Below are 18985 nucleotides of genomic sequence, written 5' to 3' on the forward strand. Positions count from 1 at the left end.
CCCACACCTTGCTTGGGTCATTGGAGCTGCTTGGTTCTTTGGGAGGGAAGTGGTCACTGCCCTGCTGGGTGTGCAGGCTCTGATTTCAGGTCGTGGTGGAGAAAGCTGGTGCAGAACCTGGTTAGATTGCAGCTGGCAGCTTTGTTCTTTGGCACTGAGTCTGAGCTCTTGAGTAATACTTTATTCTTCGTACCCAGGGAGGACAGGTTTGACTGTACACTGAAATCAGGTTCATCCTCCTGATGCTCGTAAATTTTTTGTCTTTGTGGGGAAATGACTGGATTTCCAAACATCCCTTCCAAAGGGAACTGTACTTTAGACTTCAGTTTCTGTGGAAGCGCTGTCGAAGGGCAAGGGGAGGAGCTGCAGAATTATCTAAAGGGTCACGTTAAGATTTAGTAGTCATTTCTGGTAACCAATAATGTTCCAGAATCAGGAGATAGGCATCAAAAGCTGGTAAGTTTTCATAGTCAATAAATCTATTTATTTGGCTTCTAGATCTTGTGCACTGGGGAAGTACTTGGGTCATATAATTTCAAGATTTCCTTTGCAACAGCAAGGAAACTTGCTTCATTTTTTTTTTCCTCTCAATGAGAGCTGAGACTCTCTTGTAATTGCTTGTTTCCTGGAGTTGGGGCCTTTAAGTAAACATGAAATATCCAAAGATTCATGTTTAAGTTGTGAGTTGGAAAGTCTGTTTTATTTTACTTTAGAGTAGACTTTATTCATGTATGAGACCCAGATAGCTTTGCAGTTGCCATACAAAAAGAATTATCATTGGTGTTTGTTAGTTCAACTGATAATTATTATAGCAGCAGTTGAGATTTCATTTCCTATGAGAATTTCCTGAAGAAAAATTTGGAAAAGTTGAAAAGCTTCCTCTTGACTTCCATTATTCTACACATTACTTGTAACATAAAGGATGAAAGAGCTGAGCCCCATTTGAAGTGCTGGAGTGGGAATTAGACCATCAGTTCTTGTTGAAAAGCAGCACGGGGGGATTGTTATCAACTATTTTCATTAGGTTTTGTCTCCCCCAAAGTCTCAGGGTCTGGGCTTTTCATGCCAATTGGAACCCAAGCCTGTGGTTTGGAATGTAGGTATCTCAGAAACTTCTGCCATACAAACATTCATCTTTTGACCAACCCTTTCTATTGTTTCAGGTTAAAACAGAGGCCATAATAGAACCAACATGATACATTTTATTTGGTAATGAGGAGGTCTCTTGTTTTCTTGTCGTCTGATTTTCACTTCTGTTGGCGACTTCTTTCCAAAACAACTGTTGCAGGCCAGAGCAGAGCATGCCTTGATGCAACATTAATAAGAACAAAGAGGCTTAAATTATCAAAATAGCTCTCTGTGTCACACATCAGTAGTTTTACTCCCCATTTGGCAGATCTGTGGGGGATAAAATCGTGTGTGAAGGGATGAAGGGGGAGAGACTTGGATAAGAGGGGCAGTATCTGATCCAGGATAATGAAGAAGACAGATCCAGGCAGAGATTTATTTTCCTTGCTTTTGGCAATTAGCATCAGTAATACTGTATCTGGGAAGCTGGAGCTGCCACATGCAATAATGTTATTGCTTTTGAGATGGTTTATCCAGCTCTAATAACAAGGGCTTGAATCAATGGGGGCTCTGAGGACTCAGCACCTCTGGAGGTGCTCTCGTCTGTGCTTCTAATCAAATAAACTTTTAGGCATCTCACACAGAGCCCAGGGCAAGAAAAGTTTGCTTTCATGCTGTGAAGGTGAAAGCCGACCTGCTCTGAATGTTTCATATCTGCATTGCTCAATCTGTCTGTGCCAAATCAAATCACATGTGAAACACCAGCTCGTCTGGCCCTGCCTCTCTGGGAACCAGGAATCAGCTGGGATCCTGGGCCCCAACCAGTTGTGACCACAGTGGGAGTGGATCACAGGTTGGACATCATGATCTCAGAGATCCTTCCCAACCCAGAGGATTCTGTGACTCTGTGGTTCCCAGCCCATGGCACTCAGTGCCACACTCAGGCTCTTCTTAAAAACCTCCAGGGATGGAGAATCCACCCCCTCCCTGGGCAGCCCATTCCAGTGCCTGAGCACCCTCTCTGGAAAGATTTTTTTCCTAAAATCCAACCCATGCTGAGCACAGGGGCAGAATCCCTTCCCTGGACCTGCTGGCCACGCTGTTCCTGAGCCAGCCCAGGATGCCATTGGCCTTCTTGGCCACCTGGGCACACTGCTGGCTCCTCTTCACTTTCCTGGCAATCCAGACTCCCAGCTCCCTTTCTGCCACTCTGTGCCCAGCCTGGAGCTCCCCATGGGGTTGTTGTGTTGAACCTCATCCCCTTGGGATCAGCCCAACTCTCCAGGCTGTCCAGGTCCCTCTCTATCCTCAGGGTGGTAGTGGATCAAGGGTTGATGATTCTCAGAGGTCCTTTCCAATCTGACTCTAAGAGCTGTAAGAGCATCTCAGATGAAGCCAAGATCTCAGAACCCCGCAGGTGGATCTCCCTGTCTTGGCCCTACCCTGCAGCTCCCCCAGGTGCTGTCCTGGGGCAGCAGAGATCCAAAAAGTGCCTGGGTCCCCTGTGCTGAGAGAGAACCCATTGGGTGAGTTCAGAGCCCTGTGGGCTGCAGGTCTGAGCTCACACAGGGTGACACACACGGTGACACTGGTGACACAGCCCACCCCGGGCAGCTGCACTGTCAGCTCCCGGTGTCACCCCTGCCTGGGAAGGTGACCCTGGGGGAGTCTTGAGCAAGATCCTTAAGCCCAAGGGAATGTAAAATCTTCTTCCTTCCTGTCTGAGCTCGTTTCTTGTGTCTGGACAGGAGCAGGGAGCCCTTGCTGTCCCCTTCCCCATCTCCTGGGCAGGTTCTGGGAGGCAGGGACTCAGGCTCCCTGTTCAGCATCAACTCCTCTGATCCCTGGGATCTGGAGAGTTTGCAGCAGTGTGGAGATGGAGAATGAATGAGGGCCCCCAGTGTATTGGGAATCAGGCCTGTGGGTCTCCCGTGTCAACTGAGTCATAATGTATTAGATCCCAGGACTTCCCCCATGGGTGTTTAGTCTCAACAAACCCAGCTAATTCAGATTTAACTTAGCTCTTAATATGCTACATTGCTGAGTCTTCTAATTAATGCCACATGTTGCAGTCAGCTGTCATGCTGAATAAATGTTTACAAAGCTATTAATGTGCTGTATTTGTAAACCAGACCAGCTCCTTTTTGGAAATCATGTGGATTGTGTTTTCCCCTCAAAGATGAAACGAGTTTTTTAGCAATAATGGATATTTTATTTTTGCAGCACCAGCCACTTCCCAAGAATTCATTGCTCACTTTCTTGGGTCTCAGCCATGATCCCGGGAAGGGCCACGGGGCAGAGCTGGTGTCTGTGGATGGGGAATGCTGAGCTGGGCTCAGGAACCAGCCAGCCCTGTGCTGGGTGACAATGCCACCACCAGGCACCCCAAGCCTGGGGTGGTGGCTCTTCTGTCCCCAGATCCTGGGGACATCCCCATGCTCCCTCCCCTCTGCTGCCATGTGAGCTGTGACACCCAGGCACAACCCAGCAGGCAGGGAAGGAGATGTGTCACCCAGCAGTGTGTGTGTGTCACCCAGCAGTGTGTGTGTGTCACCCAGCAGTGTGTGTGTGTGTCACCCAGCAGTGTGTGTGTGTCACCCAGCAGTGTGTGTGTGTCACCCAGCAGTGTGTCACCAACAGTGTGTGTGTGTCACCCAGTAGTGTGTCACCAACAGAGTGTGTGTCACCCAGTAGTGTGTCACCAACAGTGTGTGTGTGTGTGTCACCCAGTAGTGTGTCACCAACAGTGTGTGTGTGTCACCAACAGTGTGTGTGTCACCCAGCAGTGTGTGTGTCACCCAGCAATGTGTCACCCAACAGTGTGTGTCACCCAGCACTGTGTATGTGTGTGTGTGTCACCCAACAGTGTTCAGCCCAGCTGCCTTCTGCTTGGGGGTCGTCTCAGGGTGACACATGCTGGTGACACAGGTTGGTGACACTGCCAATCCCACATAGCCAGCACCTGCCTGGAAGCTGGGATGGGGTGGCTGGATCCATGGGATGGGATGGGATCCATCTTCTCCCCAGAGCTGCTCTGCATAAGTTCACGTTTTCTGTTCTCTTAGGTTTTTGGGTTTTTTGGGTTTATTTGGTTGTGTGTTTAAATCCTCCCTGGGGCTCCAGGGAAAGAGCTTTCTGCTGCTGGGAGCCAGGCACTTCTGCTTCATCTTTTATCTGCTGCAGGAACCAGAGGAGATACCAAAGCACCACAAAAGCTCAGGGTGAGTGAGTTGGGAAGCTGTGCCCTGCCACTCCTGGGGCTCTCCAGGCAAGGCATCTGCCCAGGGATTCAGGGACATTGTCCTGGCTGAAGCCTGGGGGACAAAATATTAAACCCTGAGCTGGGGCTCCAAAAGAAAGATTTTGTGGCACTCTTTGCATCTCCAGTTTCTAAAACAGGGCTAATGGCAGAGTCCTGGGAGGCTGTGTCCTGATGGAAGCTCTGATGGGTGTGGGATTGATCCTGCTCCTCAGCATGGGGCTGGGGGGGTGAGGAGCTTGGGGGTGAAGGCTCAAGGAAATTTGTGGATCAGCTCAAGGGAAGGGAATTAAAGGAGAGCAGGGATTTAGAATCTCCAAGAAATTCCCCTAATAGCAAAGGAGGGATGGGGAAGCTTTTCTCTCTGTTTTGTTCTTACCTTTAGTGGCTCTACAATAGGGAAAAAAAGTAGCAAACCCCTGCCCTTCTTCCTTGCCCTTTGTAAATAAAATCCTGTTGTCTAAAATCAACAATCAGGCAAATGACTGATGCTCCCAGTGCCTTCAGGAGAAGGTGAATGTCCCTGAAAGGAGCCTATTGACAACATTTTAATTCCAGTAATAAGTAAACAAACACAAATGGTGTTTTCTCTGCTTTTAATTAGCTGCAATATAAAATAACACACTTCACCTTCTGGAAGAATTAAGTGAAGCCCATTCAGATAAAGAGAAGCAAAGCAGTTAAATGGTTTCACTAGTGGGGCTCAACCTTTTGTCCTCGTTATCCACCAGCTTCAGGTGGCTTCTCCAACACAGGGATTAGCTCCAGACCTGGACATCTAAGCAGGACAAATCCAGCCTTCTCCCAGTCCCTGTGCCCAGCTAAAAAGCTTAGTGCAGTCACAATAGAAGAATGAGGCTGGAAAAGAAAGAAACAACATTGGTGCTTGGGTGTTTTGTTCATCCTCCTCCCTCTTTCTGTGTGTCCTGCAGGATCTAACAGGATCTAAAGCTGCACCCAAAAGGGAAGGTGGTCCTTTCAGCTGGGAAACTTCTGAGTGCTTTACCAGGGGATGGTGGTGCATAAGTTAAGACCTGCACCTTGCAGCCTTGCTCTTTGCTTAGTCTCTTTTTATGAGTAGGGTGGGAGACCTTTGCTCTCCTGGTGCTGGCAGGAGGTGGAGGGTCCTGCTGTACCACCAGAGCAGCTGCAGGCTCTGTGGCACTGGCTGTGCTGTCAGAAGACACCAAGGAATGGGGCTAAATATGCCCCATCCTAAGAACTATGTTGTAGGAAGTGGTTTACACCCTTTGCATGAGGGCCTGTGGGCATCTCCTGCTTTCATCCTCTCAAATCCCCTTGGATAGTATCTCCTTCCCCAGGGTTTTCCTCCTTGCCTGCTCTCTCCCCCCCACAGCAGGATTTCTTCTCTGTTCACCCAAGATCTCCCTGGCTCCTTCCCTTGCAGGGACCCCCCTGGGCTGTGCCTGCAGATGGAGTATGTGGAATCACAGAAAAACACCTTTAAAATCATCAAGTCCAACCATTAACCCAACTCCACTGAGTCCAGTGCCCCCATCCTGGTGCCAGACCTGCTGGTTCCCTCCCTGCCTGCAGATCCAGTGGGAAGGAGCAGGGATTTGGGGCAGAAGAAGGGGCAGCCCCAGGCTGTCTGGGTCAGTCCTGCCTTCCTGCACCATGGCTCCCACTCCAGGCTCAGCCATGGTGTGTGTGCACACTTGTTGTGTGCAGTGAATGAAAAGCTGAAATATTTTCCCTCTTTCCTCTCCATAGGAGCAACAGCCCTGCTAGAGGAGTCAGCACTGTGTGCCCAGGTGTTACCTGGTTTATTCCCCAGCTTGGTGCCCCCCCCAGAGTAGAGGAAGCAAGGGGCCAGTGGTTGCCAGGCTGGCAGAGCCACCTCTCAGAGCTCCCCACTTGCAGGGAGAAGGGGGAAGAAAGGCAAGCTGGCTTTTCCCTTAGGATAATGGCTTCAGTGCATCCTTCAGGATGATGCTTTGAGCTGCTACCCCAAGCTGGAAACCCAGAACACATTCCCCTCCCTTCAGTCCTTGCAGGAGCCAAGCACACACCTGCTCTGGCCATGGATCCACCTCTTCCATGTCTTTATTCCCCTCTTCCCAGCCTGCCTCACCACTGGGAAGTGTGCTCACAGTGTTAAACTTCCCTCATTAGGCAGAACATTCCTCTTTTTAACCTCCTTAACCTGCAGCATTCCCATTGGGAGGACCCTGTCTCCATACTTCTCAACTGCTCTTAATTAGATTGGGCATTTCTTGCCTCCACTGTATATTTACAATTTAGGAACAGGAAAAAATACAGCCTGCACTTAAGGGCTTTTCTTCCCTTCCTTTCCTTCCCGTGCTTGATACGTTGGACAGCAAGAGGTGGAAATTTTAAAGCCCAGAGGAGCAGAACTTGTCTGGGGAGGAGAATGTGAGGCAGTTTAGGTGATTCTTGAGGCAGGGCTGGTTTCATATCTTGATGGGTTTGTACATCAGCTCCCACTTCTCCCGTTCCCCTCCTGCGTGCACATTCCCTCAGCCCATTGTCTGCCTCTTGCTCTTATTCTGCCATCAGCCTTTTAATATTATTATTGTTGATGTCTTTTCATTCCTGATGCCAAACCTGATTTGGAGATCACAGAACTGAGGGTTTCATTTTGAGCACTGTGGATGGAAAACTGAAGTCCTAAGTGACTGGAGCCCTCGGCCAATCTAATTGTTATTGACATTTGTGTCTGATTGTTCATCAAGGGGGATTTGACTTGCAGGCCAAATCGTTCTATTACCAGGGTTCCTTTCAGCCTTTTTTTCTAACAAAATACCCCCATCCCACTCAGCAGCAGAAGAATCAATGGCAATATCTCTAGCTGGGGACGGAGAGGGGGGGAGAAGAGAGGGAGGAGATCGCGTCCGTCCCGTTTGAAATGCGGGAGCAGAAGATTGGAGAGCAGGGGGTATTGGATTGCAGGGGGGAAAAAGGATCTCATTAAGGGACTCCCGTGTGCATGGCAAGGTGAAGGAGGCAGGGGAAGGAGGGGCTGGCAGGGCTAATTATATTAAGGTCATTTCACCTGTCAAAACTTTCCCTTTACCGGTGTCCCTGGTGCCCTGGGATAACATCCAGATTTCTCCTGAATGGCGTCTCTGTTCCTGCTCAGGAGCCTTGACTGGTGGCTCATGAAGCAAGCTGCATGAAAGGAGCCCTGAAGGCACCCTTTTGCCTTCTTTTCACCTCCCACTCCCCTTTGATTTTTTGCTTTTTCCCATCTTGAGTTTCACACTGGGTAATGCTGAAGCCCTGCTGGGCTGCTCACCCTCAGTCCTGCTTTCCCCAGGAGCCACCAAGGAGCTGAGACACCGAATGCCCTGAGCCCAGCAGCTCCTGGCCAGCCAGGTTCCAGCCTCCTTGCATTTCAAAGCCATTTACATCCTTCAATAGTATTTTTATCCCCCTTGAAAGCTGCTCTTGGGAGCAGAATGGGATGGAGGCGAGGCTGAATTTGTTCATTGGACTGACAGTAGAAACCAGAGGGATGCAGACAGAGGGATCAAGACAGAAACAAGGGAAATAATTCTCTTTATTCATTTGAGAGAGGCGGGGGAGAGGGGGTGGCTGGGGAACCAGGGCATCCTCATCCTGGGGATGAGCCCTAGAATCACCTGCCCTGCTTCAGGGGATTGTTCTGACTCATTATTTCATTTTCCAGAAGCTGGGAGGGAAGGCAGATTTCTAGAGTTGATGTGTCTCTCAGGGTAGGTGGAAGCTGTGCAGAAGGCCTTGCTTTGCTAACCTTGGCAGGTAAAAGTAATTTGGGGAGGAAGGTGATGGGAGGAACACAACAGGGCTCATTCATGATCATGAGGATCTTGTCACCATGGAAACAGAGCAGACATTTCAGACATCAAAGGCTGCTTCTCCACCAAAAGTTGCTACCTAAGTGCTTTGGGTAGAATGCAAGAGAGGATGAGGAGGAAGTGCAGCAAATTGACGTGGCCTTTGGGAGCTGGTCAGTGAGTCAGAGTCATCCTGCTGAAGCAGCAACATTGCAGCTGGGAGATGGATTTGGCTTAAGAGAGGTCTCTGTCTTTGAGAGGTGCTGGAGAGTAACCCAGGGGTGGTTGTGACACACAGTGGGATTTAAAGAGTTTCCCTAAACGGAGGCATATCTGGCTTTTGGGTAAGAAAATAAGCAGAACCACGTAGTTACTTTTTTAACTGATTATTTCATTGGAGAGATGAGCAAGAAGTCTTGACCTGTGGATGCAGAGAGGAACTGAGTGATGGAGCTGTTCTTATGGTTGAGCAAGGGCATGGAATGATGGGATGAAATTTAGGTGGGGAGATTGAGGTTGGACATTAGGAAGAAATTCTTTGCTGTGAGGGTGCTGAGCCCCTGTCCCAGGGTGCCCCCAGAAGCTGTGGCTGCCCCATCCCTGGCTGTGTCCAAGGTTGGATGGGGCTTGGAGCCCCCTGGGCTGGGGGAGGGGTCCCTGACCATGGCAGGGGGGTTGGGACTGGATGAACTTTAAGGTCCCTTCCAACCCAAACCAGTCTGAGATTCAGTGAACTGTTGGACATCTGTATTTGGTCCTGTCAAACATGTTAAATGGCCCTTAATGTTAAAAAGGATTCTTAGGAGGAAGAAACCCTGTGGTCTGGGGTCCTGAGAGTGCCAGAGGAAATGGTTGAAGCACCAAGATGTTTGTGACTGTCACACCAAGCCCTGCCAGCCTGGGCTCTCCCCATAGCTTCCAGCAGGTGAACAGCATCAGCAGCCTGTGCCCTGTTTGCTCTCCCACCATCCTGTCTGCTGGGCCATCCTCATCAGCAGGAGCATAACTGAGCAGCCTTGGCTGTGACTTTTGGTTTTGGTGAAGCCTTTTTGGGAGGTGGTTCTCAAGAGCTGTTTCCCTTTGGAGAGGCAGAGAGCAGTGTAGAGGTACCAGATGGTGCTTTGCCCTAAAGAAAGAGGGGAAAATACCTAAATGAGAGTACTCTGCATCCCTACTTGTCCTAAAATACACCCTTGAAGGCAGCCCAGGTTGATAGTTCAAAAATCCTGCAAAAAACATTGATGATGCTTTCTGTCTGGTATGATCTGCAACTTTGACCCTGAGGATGATGAATGAATGAATGAATGAATGGTTTTAAGTGCTATTGTTTTTTCAGAAAAGGGCAGGCCAGAGTTGTGATCATATCAAGGGCAATGGGAGGCAAAAATCTGTGCTAGGGCTGGCACTTGGATATCCACCCTCATCCAGGTGTTCTGCTGCCCCAGTGCAGTGGGGATGGAGAAAAGCTTCCCAAGCAGCATCATTTCCAGGGCAGTACCCTGAATCATTTTAAAGAGCAGAAATCAGAGACAAAGCATGGTATTGTAGGCAGCAAGGGTTGAATAAGAAGACCCTTGGGAGCCCCAGCCACTTCTCCCTTTAATCTGATCAGCAAGCAGCATTCTTGTAATTCCCTCCAGGTCACTCTGAATTCCTGCAGTTTCTCAGCCAGGTTGAAGCCTTCCTCTTCCATATTAAATAATCTGCAGCTTTAGGTAAAACACCAAGGCAGGAGCAATGCAAGCCTTAGTTTCTCTCAGAAACCACCGAGCAGCTGCTGCATCCTTTAAGACTCAGTAATTCAAGCATGACCTTGCAGTGTGCTCTCTGCTTTTGAAACCCTTTGCAAGGTCATTCCTGGGTTGTGGTTTTGTCATCTCAGACACTGAGTGCAGCACCCTTATGGTGTACCTGTTACCTTCCAGTGTTCCTGCATTAATCCAGGTGAAGCAGCAGTGTCAGGTGTAACTCAGAGACTGTTCTCTTTTCCAAAGGGAATTCCACAGCCTCAGGCAGCCAGGAAAATCTCCATGTCTGTGTTTGGCCAAGGAGCAGACTTTGTGCCTGCTCAGGGCTGAGCCCAGCCTGGTCTCTACTGAGTGCTGCAGGGCATGGTTAGAGCTGGATGGTTTGGGAAAGGACCTGTAAAGAGAAAAAAGGGATTTTGTTTGTGTAGGAATCCAGGGCATCTCTACCTTTAGAGCAATGCACCCAGAAACCTTCTGTGTGTGAGCTGGGAGCAGAATCTAAGGCTGAGTTTCCTAAAAGAGCTGCAGAAAATTCAATACCTGCTACAAATAAATCCACATTCAGTAGCTCCTCAGTGCAGCAAGGACCCCGTGGTCCAGGTTTGGGAGTGACCTGCTGGGTTGTAGCCCTCCCATCCAGCCAGCCCTGCACTCCTGGTCCTTTGCTGGGGTCTCTTGGTGGGAAATTGTTGCCAGAATTCCTTGTTCTGGCTGCCCCAGGAAGACACTTCCAGTGACTTCAGTGGTTGGTAACTCCAGCCTGATGGGGAACTCTGAAGATTTTAAATTATACTGAAGAGATGAGGATGTTTTTAGAAGTGTTGTTATTCTTCTGAGAACTTTATTTAGGAAAAGAACAAGTTTTCTTCCAAGATATACAAACAAAATATTCTTAGTGTGGAAATGCATAGCCTGAAAACTCAAATGACATCAGGTCACTGGTTTCCTTTTATCAATAACTTTGAAGTCTTGTCCTAGTTTTCTAATTTAGATCCTTGTGATAAGAGGTTCTCAGCAAACCTGGGCAAAAGCCAAGGCTCTTTCCCTCCAGCAGGTTGGGAACACTGCTGCCAGTAGCAGTTCCAGTTTTGAGGATGGGCCAGGTCTTTACAGGGGGCCCATAGCATTTGGCTTTCAAAAGGTTGGTTCTGCTGGTCCATTCCTGGGCACTGTGTGCCAGGCAGATTGCCCTGGGGCTTGCAGAGCTGTCTCTACACTTGCTCTTTAAATCCCCCCCTGCTGTGGTGGGGTCAGGTACCAGTCCCTGCCTCATCTGCTCACAAAAACTTGTAGAAGTTTCAAAGAATAAGGAGGAGACCAGGGTGAAGAGCTTACAGTTAATTTTGGGCAGGTGGCTTTGGTGATGAGCCAGGCACGGGCAGACCCCAGCTGCATCTCCTCTGAGTCTGGAGGATGTGGGCACTGGTGGCAGGGAATGGGAACCCTGTGTTGTTAGAGGGGACACTGCTGATTTCTCCCAGCACCACAATCCAACTCTTCTGCCACCTGAGTGCAGGGATCCTGAAGAAGCTGGGTAGGAATGAAGGCTGCCAGCCCCTGGAACTCAGCTGCTCCACTGGAGCATTGAGGGATGCTCTGGGACACTGGATAAAAGCTTGGAGAAGCTGTCTCTGTTTTCATGTGCAGAGCAGGAGGACCTGAGCCCCGGAAGCTACATTTCATTTAGTAATTAATTAGTGATTCCTGACCCCGGGCAGCTTCAGCCCACTGACAATAACAAGATTGCAGCCTGTGTATGAGCTCTCTCCCTGCCCTTCCTGCTCTCATTCCATTAGCTGGAATCCTGTGCAAGAAAGACCCAGGCTGGCTGGCAGGGGAGGTAAAACCTCTTTCTCTTCATGCTTTGAGTCCCTTTCCCTGCAGACTCAGCACTCAGGTGTTCCCCCCCTGCCCTCAGCAGCTTCTGACCCAAGGGCTTGGTCCTCAAAGGCCACAGCAACTCCAGGAGGGCAGCTCACCCAAACCTGTCACCCCAGCCACCCACTGAGCCATGGGTTTCAGCCACCTTGGGAAGCCCTTGCCTGGTGGCCTCAAACTCTGGGGGAAGTGTGGGATCCAGAGTGATGGCTGCAGCTCTGCATCTGCCATCCCCTGGGGACTGGGTGTGCTCACCCTAGGGAGGTTGTAGTGAGGAGGGGAGAGGGAGGATCTTCCAAGTAGAAAGTGGTAAGACAGGAGGAAATGGCCTCAAGTGGTGCCAGGGGAGGTTTAGGTTGGAGCTGGGGAACAATTTCTCCCTGGAAAGGGTTGTCAGGGCCTGGCCCAGGCTGCCCAGGGCAGGGCTGGAGTCCCCATCATCCCTGGAGGGGTTTCAGAGCCCTGGGGATGTGGGGATGAGGGACATGGGGCAGGGGTGGCCTGGGCAGTGCTGGGGGAAGGGTTGGACCTGGTGATCTTTTTTGCAACCAAAGCAAATCTGTGATTCTGACTTGGGAATCCTCCACGGCCTCTGCCCGTGTCCCTCTGGAGGCTGCAGCAGGAGAGAGCCTCAGGCTCCCCACTGGAGGGGCAGCAGGACAGGGCAGGGGGGGATCCAGCAGTGCTGGGTCCAGGATCCAGTGCATCCTGGTTGGTACCATCCCAGCAAGGACCTGGCCACTGCTCCTGGGCCAGTGGTGCCATCTGTGCCTGCTGGCTGGGGGAGCTCTGCAGCCAGGAGCAAAGCTGGGAGCTGCTGGTGCTGTGCTTCCCATCTTGGACAAGGCTGCTCTCAAGCTCAGAATGTTTTTAATTATTCGTTGGAATATTTTTGAGAGCTCCTAGGGTAACAGAGAGGCCTCGGTCAGTGTTTCCTAGCTGAAGGCATCTGTGGATGTGGGGTCCCTTGCCTTGGTCACAGCTGAGCCTTGTGCCAAGTGCCTGGGTGGTGCCTTGGTGGTGGCTCTGGTACTGGGTCCCTGTGGCTGCAGCTTGGGGCGTGTTGGAGTTTGCAGCAGGCACTACAGAATTTGCAGAGAAGTGGCTGCTTGTCCTAAATTACAACTTCTTGTTTTGCCTTGCAGCCCTGCAGTGCACTCAGCCTCACAGGGAAGGCATCAAATCTTTATTTGTGGGACTAGCAGAGCAGCTCTGATCAAAAGGGGCTTTGGCTTGGCCAGGTGAGCTGATGGCTGTGGCTGCCACCCCAGGCTCTTCTTCCCTGTCACACTTTGCAGTCATTAACACTCAGGGTCGTTCAGTGTCCATGCATGAACAGGGAATAAATCTCCACCACTTTTCCTTTCCTGCAAGAAAATATCCATAGATTCCTCTGATGGAACAAACTCGTGCTTCCAAGCGGGAAAAAGAACCAAAAGGAACAGATTCATTTCCCTGCTTGGCCTCAGACTTAGTCTCATCCAAACAGAGCGTGTAAGGAGCCATTCCAGATTTATTTTAATATTCCGATTGCCGTGGGAATCACAAAATTGTGGCTCTGGGGGAAAGGGTGAAAAATAGGTGACCTGGAGGGAGAGGGCATCTCAGCTTCAGGGTGTCCCACGGGCTGTGGCAGCACGGGGTGCAGCCCCTCCATCCACACACCAGGCTTTGGAGCTCAGCTCTGGGGTTCTGTCCTTGTCACCCACAGGCACATTGCTGGAGCCCACGGGGGACATCTCCTCAGAGCTCTGGTGCCCTTCTCTTCCTCAGCAGAGCATTAGAGGAGCTCTGGGTGCTGCAGTCTGGTACGGCCCAAGAGGAGAAGACAATAGAGCAGGGCCAGATGTTGCCACATCAGCAGGGAGGCAGAGCTGCTGAGAGCTGTCTCAGGACAAACAGAACACATTGACGTAGCCATCCAGCCCTGTCCCCTGCTCCCTTCCCACCACCAAACTGCATTCACCCCTCCCATGTCCCCCTTACAGCTTCTGGGAGAGACTGGAGGGGCTGCACCCCATTCCTGCAGACCTGGGGATGGCTGCAGGGAGGTGTCCCCGCTGCCCTCCCGCCCCCGGGGAGGTTGTTTGGGGGAAGATGTGGAGGGATTTGTGTTGCTGGGGGGTTGGACACACTCAGGCAGTGCTGATGGGCTCCTCTTCTCCTTCCTGACACCCACCCTACAAATCCCCCCCTCCCTGCAGCCTGGGACTTCCAGAGAGGTTGTGCCACGATGCCACCCGACGCTGTGTTGGGGGGAAATATTGTACTGATTTCTTTTGTTTTAAGCTGTGTAATTGCTAGAGAAATGTATCCACTTCTAGTGGCTTTTCTTTTATTGTCCTGTTTAGGAAGTTTTGTTGCATGTCATAACATTTTGTCTGGTTTTACTGAAATCCTTCCATGAAGGAATGATTGTTTGCACAAACAGACTGACATGTTGATACAGGCTGACAACTGCACAGCTAGGACCGAAATAAAATGTAAAGTAAACACATTTGCATAAGTTTATAATAGGACCCAGTTCTTACGAAGCAGAGGAAACGGGGAGATGTGAATCTAAGCAGCTTATCTTACATCTCCCCTCTCTGCTGTGCCCCTCGTTCTTAACCTCTGCTCTGGGAGTGCCATGGGAGAGTTGTCTGGATTTTTCCATTCAGATTTGAAACAACAGGTCCCTCTTGTAGTTCACTTCTGGTTTTGTTTGCTTAGAAGGGAGGGCACGGAGGAGGGAGCATTCCCAGCTTTCCCCTCATGTGAAACTGGTTGGTCTTTCCATCCTTTTTTCTTCTCGGTTACACTTTAAAGGCTTCTGTCAATGTATTTTCCATCACTTGAGAATTGCATTGACATCCTGCTGCTTTGTGTCACAACCATGCAGCATCGCAGGGTGCTGATCTGGTGCTATCTGTGTCTTGATCTGCTCATGGAATGATTTCCTTCAGGAGGTCAGTGCCTCCCTTTTCTAGCTGAGGAGAGCAGAGCAGTGATTTCCTTTTGGCCATCCAGCAGCTCCAGCAGAGCAGGACTCAGGTCACTGGTGTCCTGGCTTAAGAGCAGGGAGGTTTGGTAGTGTTCAGCTCCCTCAGCTCAACCAGAGATGCCCAGAAGCCCAGGAGTATTTGACTTAGGGTTTGGGACACGTAGTGGGGACATCAGCCAGGTCTGTGTTGTTGGTTGGCTTTCAGTAGGCAGCTCCCCAAAAACTCTGTGAATGCTGATAATACTTTTTGAAGAGGCTCCCCTGACCCTGGCTGTCCCAGGGGGTGCTGTAATCAAAGCTGCAATGAACCTGTTCTACACAGCTGGAGAGAAGGACTGAGGGAGCTCTGCTGAAAATGGTGTGAAGTCCACAAAACAGAGATGCTTGAACCTATTTGTCCCACAGGAAAGGTGGCTCCAGACCTTCAAAAGACATTTCTTTGATTTACAAAATTTCTGACCCCAATTAAAGATCCCTTTGGCTCTTGGGTCTCCTGCAGGTACCTGATGGCAGAGGAACTGCAGAAGTCCTTCAGCCCTCTGCAAGGCTGTCCCATCTGACATAGGTGGCCCTGGTCTTTAAAGCTAATGATAAAGAGGCAAAGAGAAACCACCTGGTAGTGTTGGACACAGCCACTTTCTTTTTGATAAGCAGGAGGCAATTGTGAGCAATTCTTGCTGTGGCCAACAGAGAATCACAGTTTCCAAAATACCCTGAAGGGAGCCCGGAGCCCTGGTCTCTCAGGGCATGGGCAGTTTGTCTGCACAGTCATTTGGTGTGTGAACTTCTGGAGGACCAATGTTGCAGCAGTGAATATTTATTTCTGAGTTTCCATTTGCCTATTTTAGGCAGTCCCTAGCTCAGTGCCTTCGCTCCTCTTCCTTGCTCGGGTGTTTCTTATTTTAGGAGATGCCATTCAGTCCTTGGAGCTGCAAGGTCTCACAGTGACCCTCAGGTCAATCTCCTGTGTGGGTCCAGTTCTCCATCACAGGGCCCTGAAGCAATCCCTACGAGCAGCCCAAGCTCTCTCTGGAGCCCCAAAGCAGCTGTTTTCCTGCCATCCCTCCAGTCCTGGGCAGGTACTGCAGAGACCCTGAGGGTCAGAGATCAGTTTGTTGCATTTCTGACCTCGTGGTCATGGGGGGGACTTTGCTGGTGACATTGTAAATGAGAGAGTGGCACAAGGGTGCTTTGTCCTGGCAACATCATCCTGGAATAACTCTGTGGAGTGTTATTTAGGGTTTTTTTCCTAAAATGTTGTTACATATGCTGGTGAGAGCCTAACAAGAAAAACGTGTGGTTATGGCAATCCTAGACACAGAGTCCCCACAGCCAGACCCTTCATGTGTCTATATTTTGTTGGGTGGGTCCCTCTCTCTTTCTGGGAATTGCACATCCAACCATAAAGTGCCAAGATTCAGGATTAAAAGCCCTCCTTTTGATTTCCAAAAGGCAGTGACAGGGCTCTGACATCCAAAAGATCCACGCAGTGTGCTTGTCCCATGGCTAGGGTTGGATCTTTTCAGCCTGTGGGGTTTTGGTAAATAGACTACAATTGTTGGAGAAAAAAAAAAATATTGATGTGTGGGGGGTGAAGGAGGGCTGGGAAGGGGTTGATTTGCATTTGTGATTCTTCATTCAGGGCATTTTTACGGAACACACATCCCCTTTAGGACACTGGTAGTATTTTCTGAGCTCTGCTGTGGTATGCTGCAGGTTTTGTGGCTTTTACTGTTTTCTTAAAAGAAGTGGGGAGAGTTTTGGTGTATGTGGTGAAGATACATTGCAGGTATGGCTGGAAGGGGGTTTGTGAACACGTGGGTCCCAGCCAACATGTTTCAGTGGTCAGGATGCTCAAACAGGACCAGGGCTGAACGTGCCTCGTGATTTTTAACCATCTTCTCCCATAATCTTCAATGATAGCTTCATCCCAACCAACGTGGGAGACCTAGATCTGTGTTTCCAGATGTTGTAGGTGATTTGGAGTGGAAAGGAAAATGTGATGGCTGGAGCTAAACCAGCTTGTGCAAACACCAGATTCTCTTCCTGGCCTCGCCTCAAGCTTTTGGAGAAACTAAAGGCCAGTCACATCTTTCCCTCCTCTGCCTTGGTATTGTTAGTTGGGAATTGGGAATAATTAGCTGTTTTTTCACTGTTGCATCTGTTCAGACCACAAGTTACTGGAACTTGGCTTTAAATGAGGTGGCCAGATGCACTAGCAAGATGTTAGTCAGAAGGTTTGGCTGGTCTGATCCTTTTCATAGCTCATGTATCAGATAAAACTGAGGACACAACGAACGTGTCTTGTTCCTGACTCTTGAATAAACAGGAGCTCGAGACTTATGTGTTTCTGCACCAGAGGAACTTTTTTTATTTGTTAAGCCAACACAATTGTGCTGCTGCTGCTCGTGTGGGTGGGACTGCTTTTGGAGTGCAGATGATGATAGCTCAAACACAGTATAGGTGTTCAAGAGCAGGGAACATGAAGCAGGATCAGAAGCAGAGGATGACAAGGGTATCATTAGAGTCCTCTGGTTATCATCTGATAGAGGTCTGAGTCCCCTGATGAAGGGCCTGGTTGATCAATCCACCTAGTGGTGATTCTACCACCCCAGCTTTCAGAGCTCACTAGTAGAGAAAAAGAGAATTAAAAGATTTGTGCCTTTTACTTCTTAAAAATCCCTGCTCACCACCCTGCACCCAGCTCAATTCACTGGGTTTTTTTCCACATCATTGTGCTGGGCAGGAGGGCAGGGCTCGAGCAGTCATCTGCTGAGGGGCCTTGCTGGGAAGCATCCCCCTGATCGTGCTCACCCTTCAGATCATTTACACAAACCTTGTAAGCCCCATGTTTTGGGAATAGAGCTGTCCTTGCCAGGGTAAGCTGGGATAAACCGAGCGGGCTGCTGCCACGGAGCGTGGGAGCACTGAGTCACGTCACTCCGAGGGGCTCACGGAGGAAAAAATAATCCCTGGTAGGTGTCAGAGGAGAATTGTGCTTTCTGCCTGCAGCCTCTGCGGTTGGGCAACACATGGTGGAAAAATGTTCAGGATGTGCAGCAAACCAGCCAGAGCTGGGAGCTCGGACCGGATCACGGGAGCGCACGAACGTCCCGAAAGTTTTCAGTGGGAAAAGAGGAGGCAAAATAAACTTCTGGCAGGGCTGTGATTTGTCCCTTCCAAAGAGCACATTTGTTGATACACCCTGATGCACGTTTGTCACAGGGCAGGCTGGGATGGAGTTCCTGCTGCTCGTGGCAGGACATCCCAACATCCCAGCTCACGCAATCCCTGCTTCCCCCTTCCCAGCACTGAAACCCTGGAGGGAGAAGGGAGCTGAGCAGCACTGAAGCTGTCAGTAAGCTCCTTAGATCAGGATCCCTAAACTGCTGCAAGGACTGTTGGATAATATATGTTGGTTGGGGGTTTTGTTGGGGTTTTTTCAATGGCTTTTTATGAAAAAGGAAGTCAGGCTGGGGCTGGTGAGACTGAAAGAGCAGGGAGTGGATTGGCTGTCAGGGGTCAGCCTTGCAATAGCCCTGTGATCAAAGGCTGCTCTCAGCAGCAGGAGTTTATGGGCAGCCAAGACAAACAATGAACAACTTTATCTCCTTTCAGGAAAAAAAAAAAACAACAGTTAAGTTCCAGGAAACCATTTCTGGACCAGACAAATTTTAGTTATTATTCCTTCTCTCTCTCCTGTAACGCATTTGTGGATGAAGGGTGAGAACAGGGACAGAGCTCAAATGGGAACCAAGTCCTGCCATGTTGGGTTGGTGTCAATTGGTGTGGAGCTGGGGGAGCTGAAGGTGTCAATTGGTGTGGAGCTGGGGAAGTTGGAGCAGCACAACCAGTTTACTCCTGCTGAAACTCTGTCCTGCAGCAGCAGCTGTCACTGGAAAAGCATCAGGGAAGCCCAGAATTGAATCGTGGCCATTTCCCCAAGTTCAGTCTCTTCTGTGAAGGTGTTGCCTCTTTTTTTTTTTTTTTTTTTTTTTTTTTTTTTCTTTTTTTTTTTTTTTTTCTTTTTTTTTTTTTTTCCTTTTTTTTTCCAGCTGGAATATTGCCTTTTTGGCTGTCCCAGCTGTGGCCTCCAATGTCAGCTGGTCAGAACACAGCTGGGCAGTTTGAAACATGCTGGCTGCAGTGTCAGCTGGCTGAATAAAGTGAACAGAGGGGGGAAAATATTTTGGGCTCCTGTGTACTTGATTATTTGTTTGGGAGAAGAGGGAGATATGAGAAGAAAGCC

General features: G+C 49.7%; 1 long non-coding RNA gene across 1 annotated transcript in view; it reads left to right on the forward strand.

The window, feature by feature from the left end:
• Positions 1–15806, forward strand: part of LOC139805191 (uncharacterized) — a 105487-nt gene extending 89681 nt beyond the window's left edge. The window contains exon 3 of the long non-coding RNA XR_011729729.1: positions 15643–15806. This is a non-coding gene — a long non-coding RNA (uncharacterized lncRNA). The remainder of the gene's footprint in view (positions 1–15642) is intronic.
• The last annotated feature ends 3179 nt before the right edge of the window (positions 15807–18985 follow it).

This window comes from Heliangelus exortis, chromosome 19, assembly GCF_036169615.1.
Source record: "Heliangelus exortis chromosome 19, bHelExo1.hap1, whole genome shotgun sequence".
NCBI classification, from domain to species: domain Eukaryota; kingdom Metazoa; phylum Chordata; class Aves; order Apodiformes; family Trochilidae; genus Heliangelus; species Heliangelus exortis.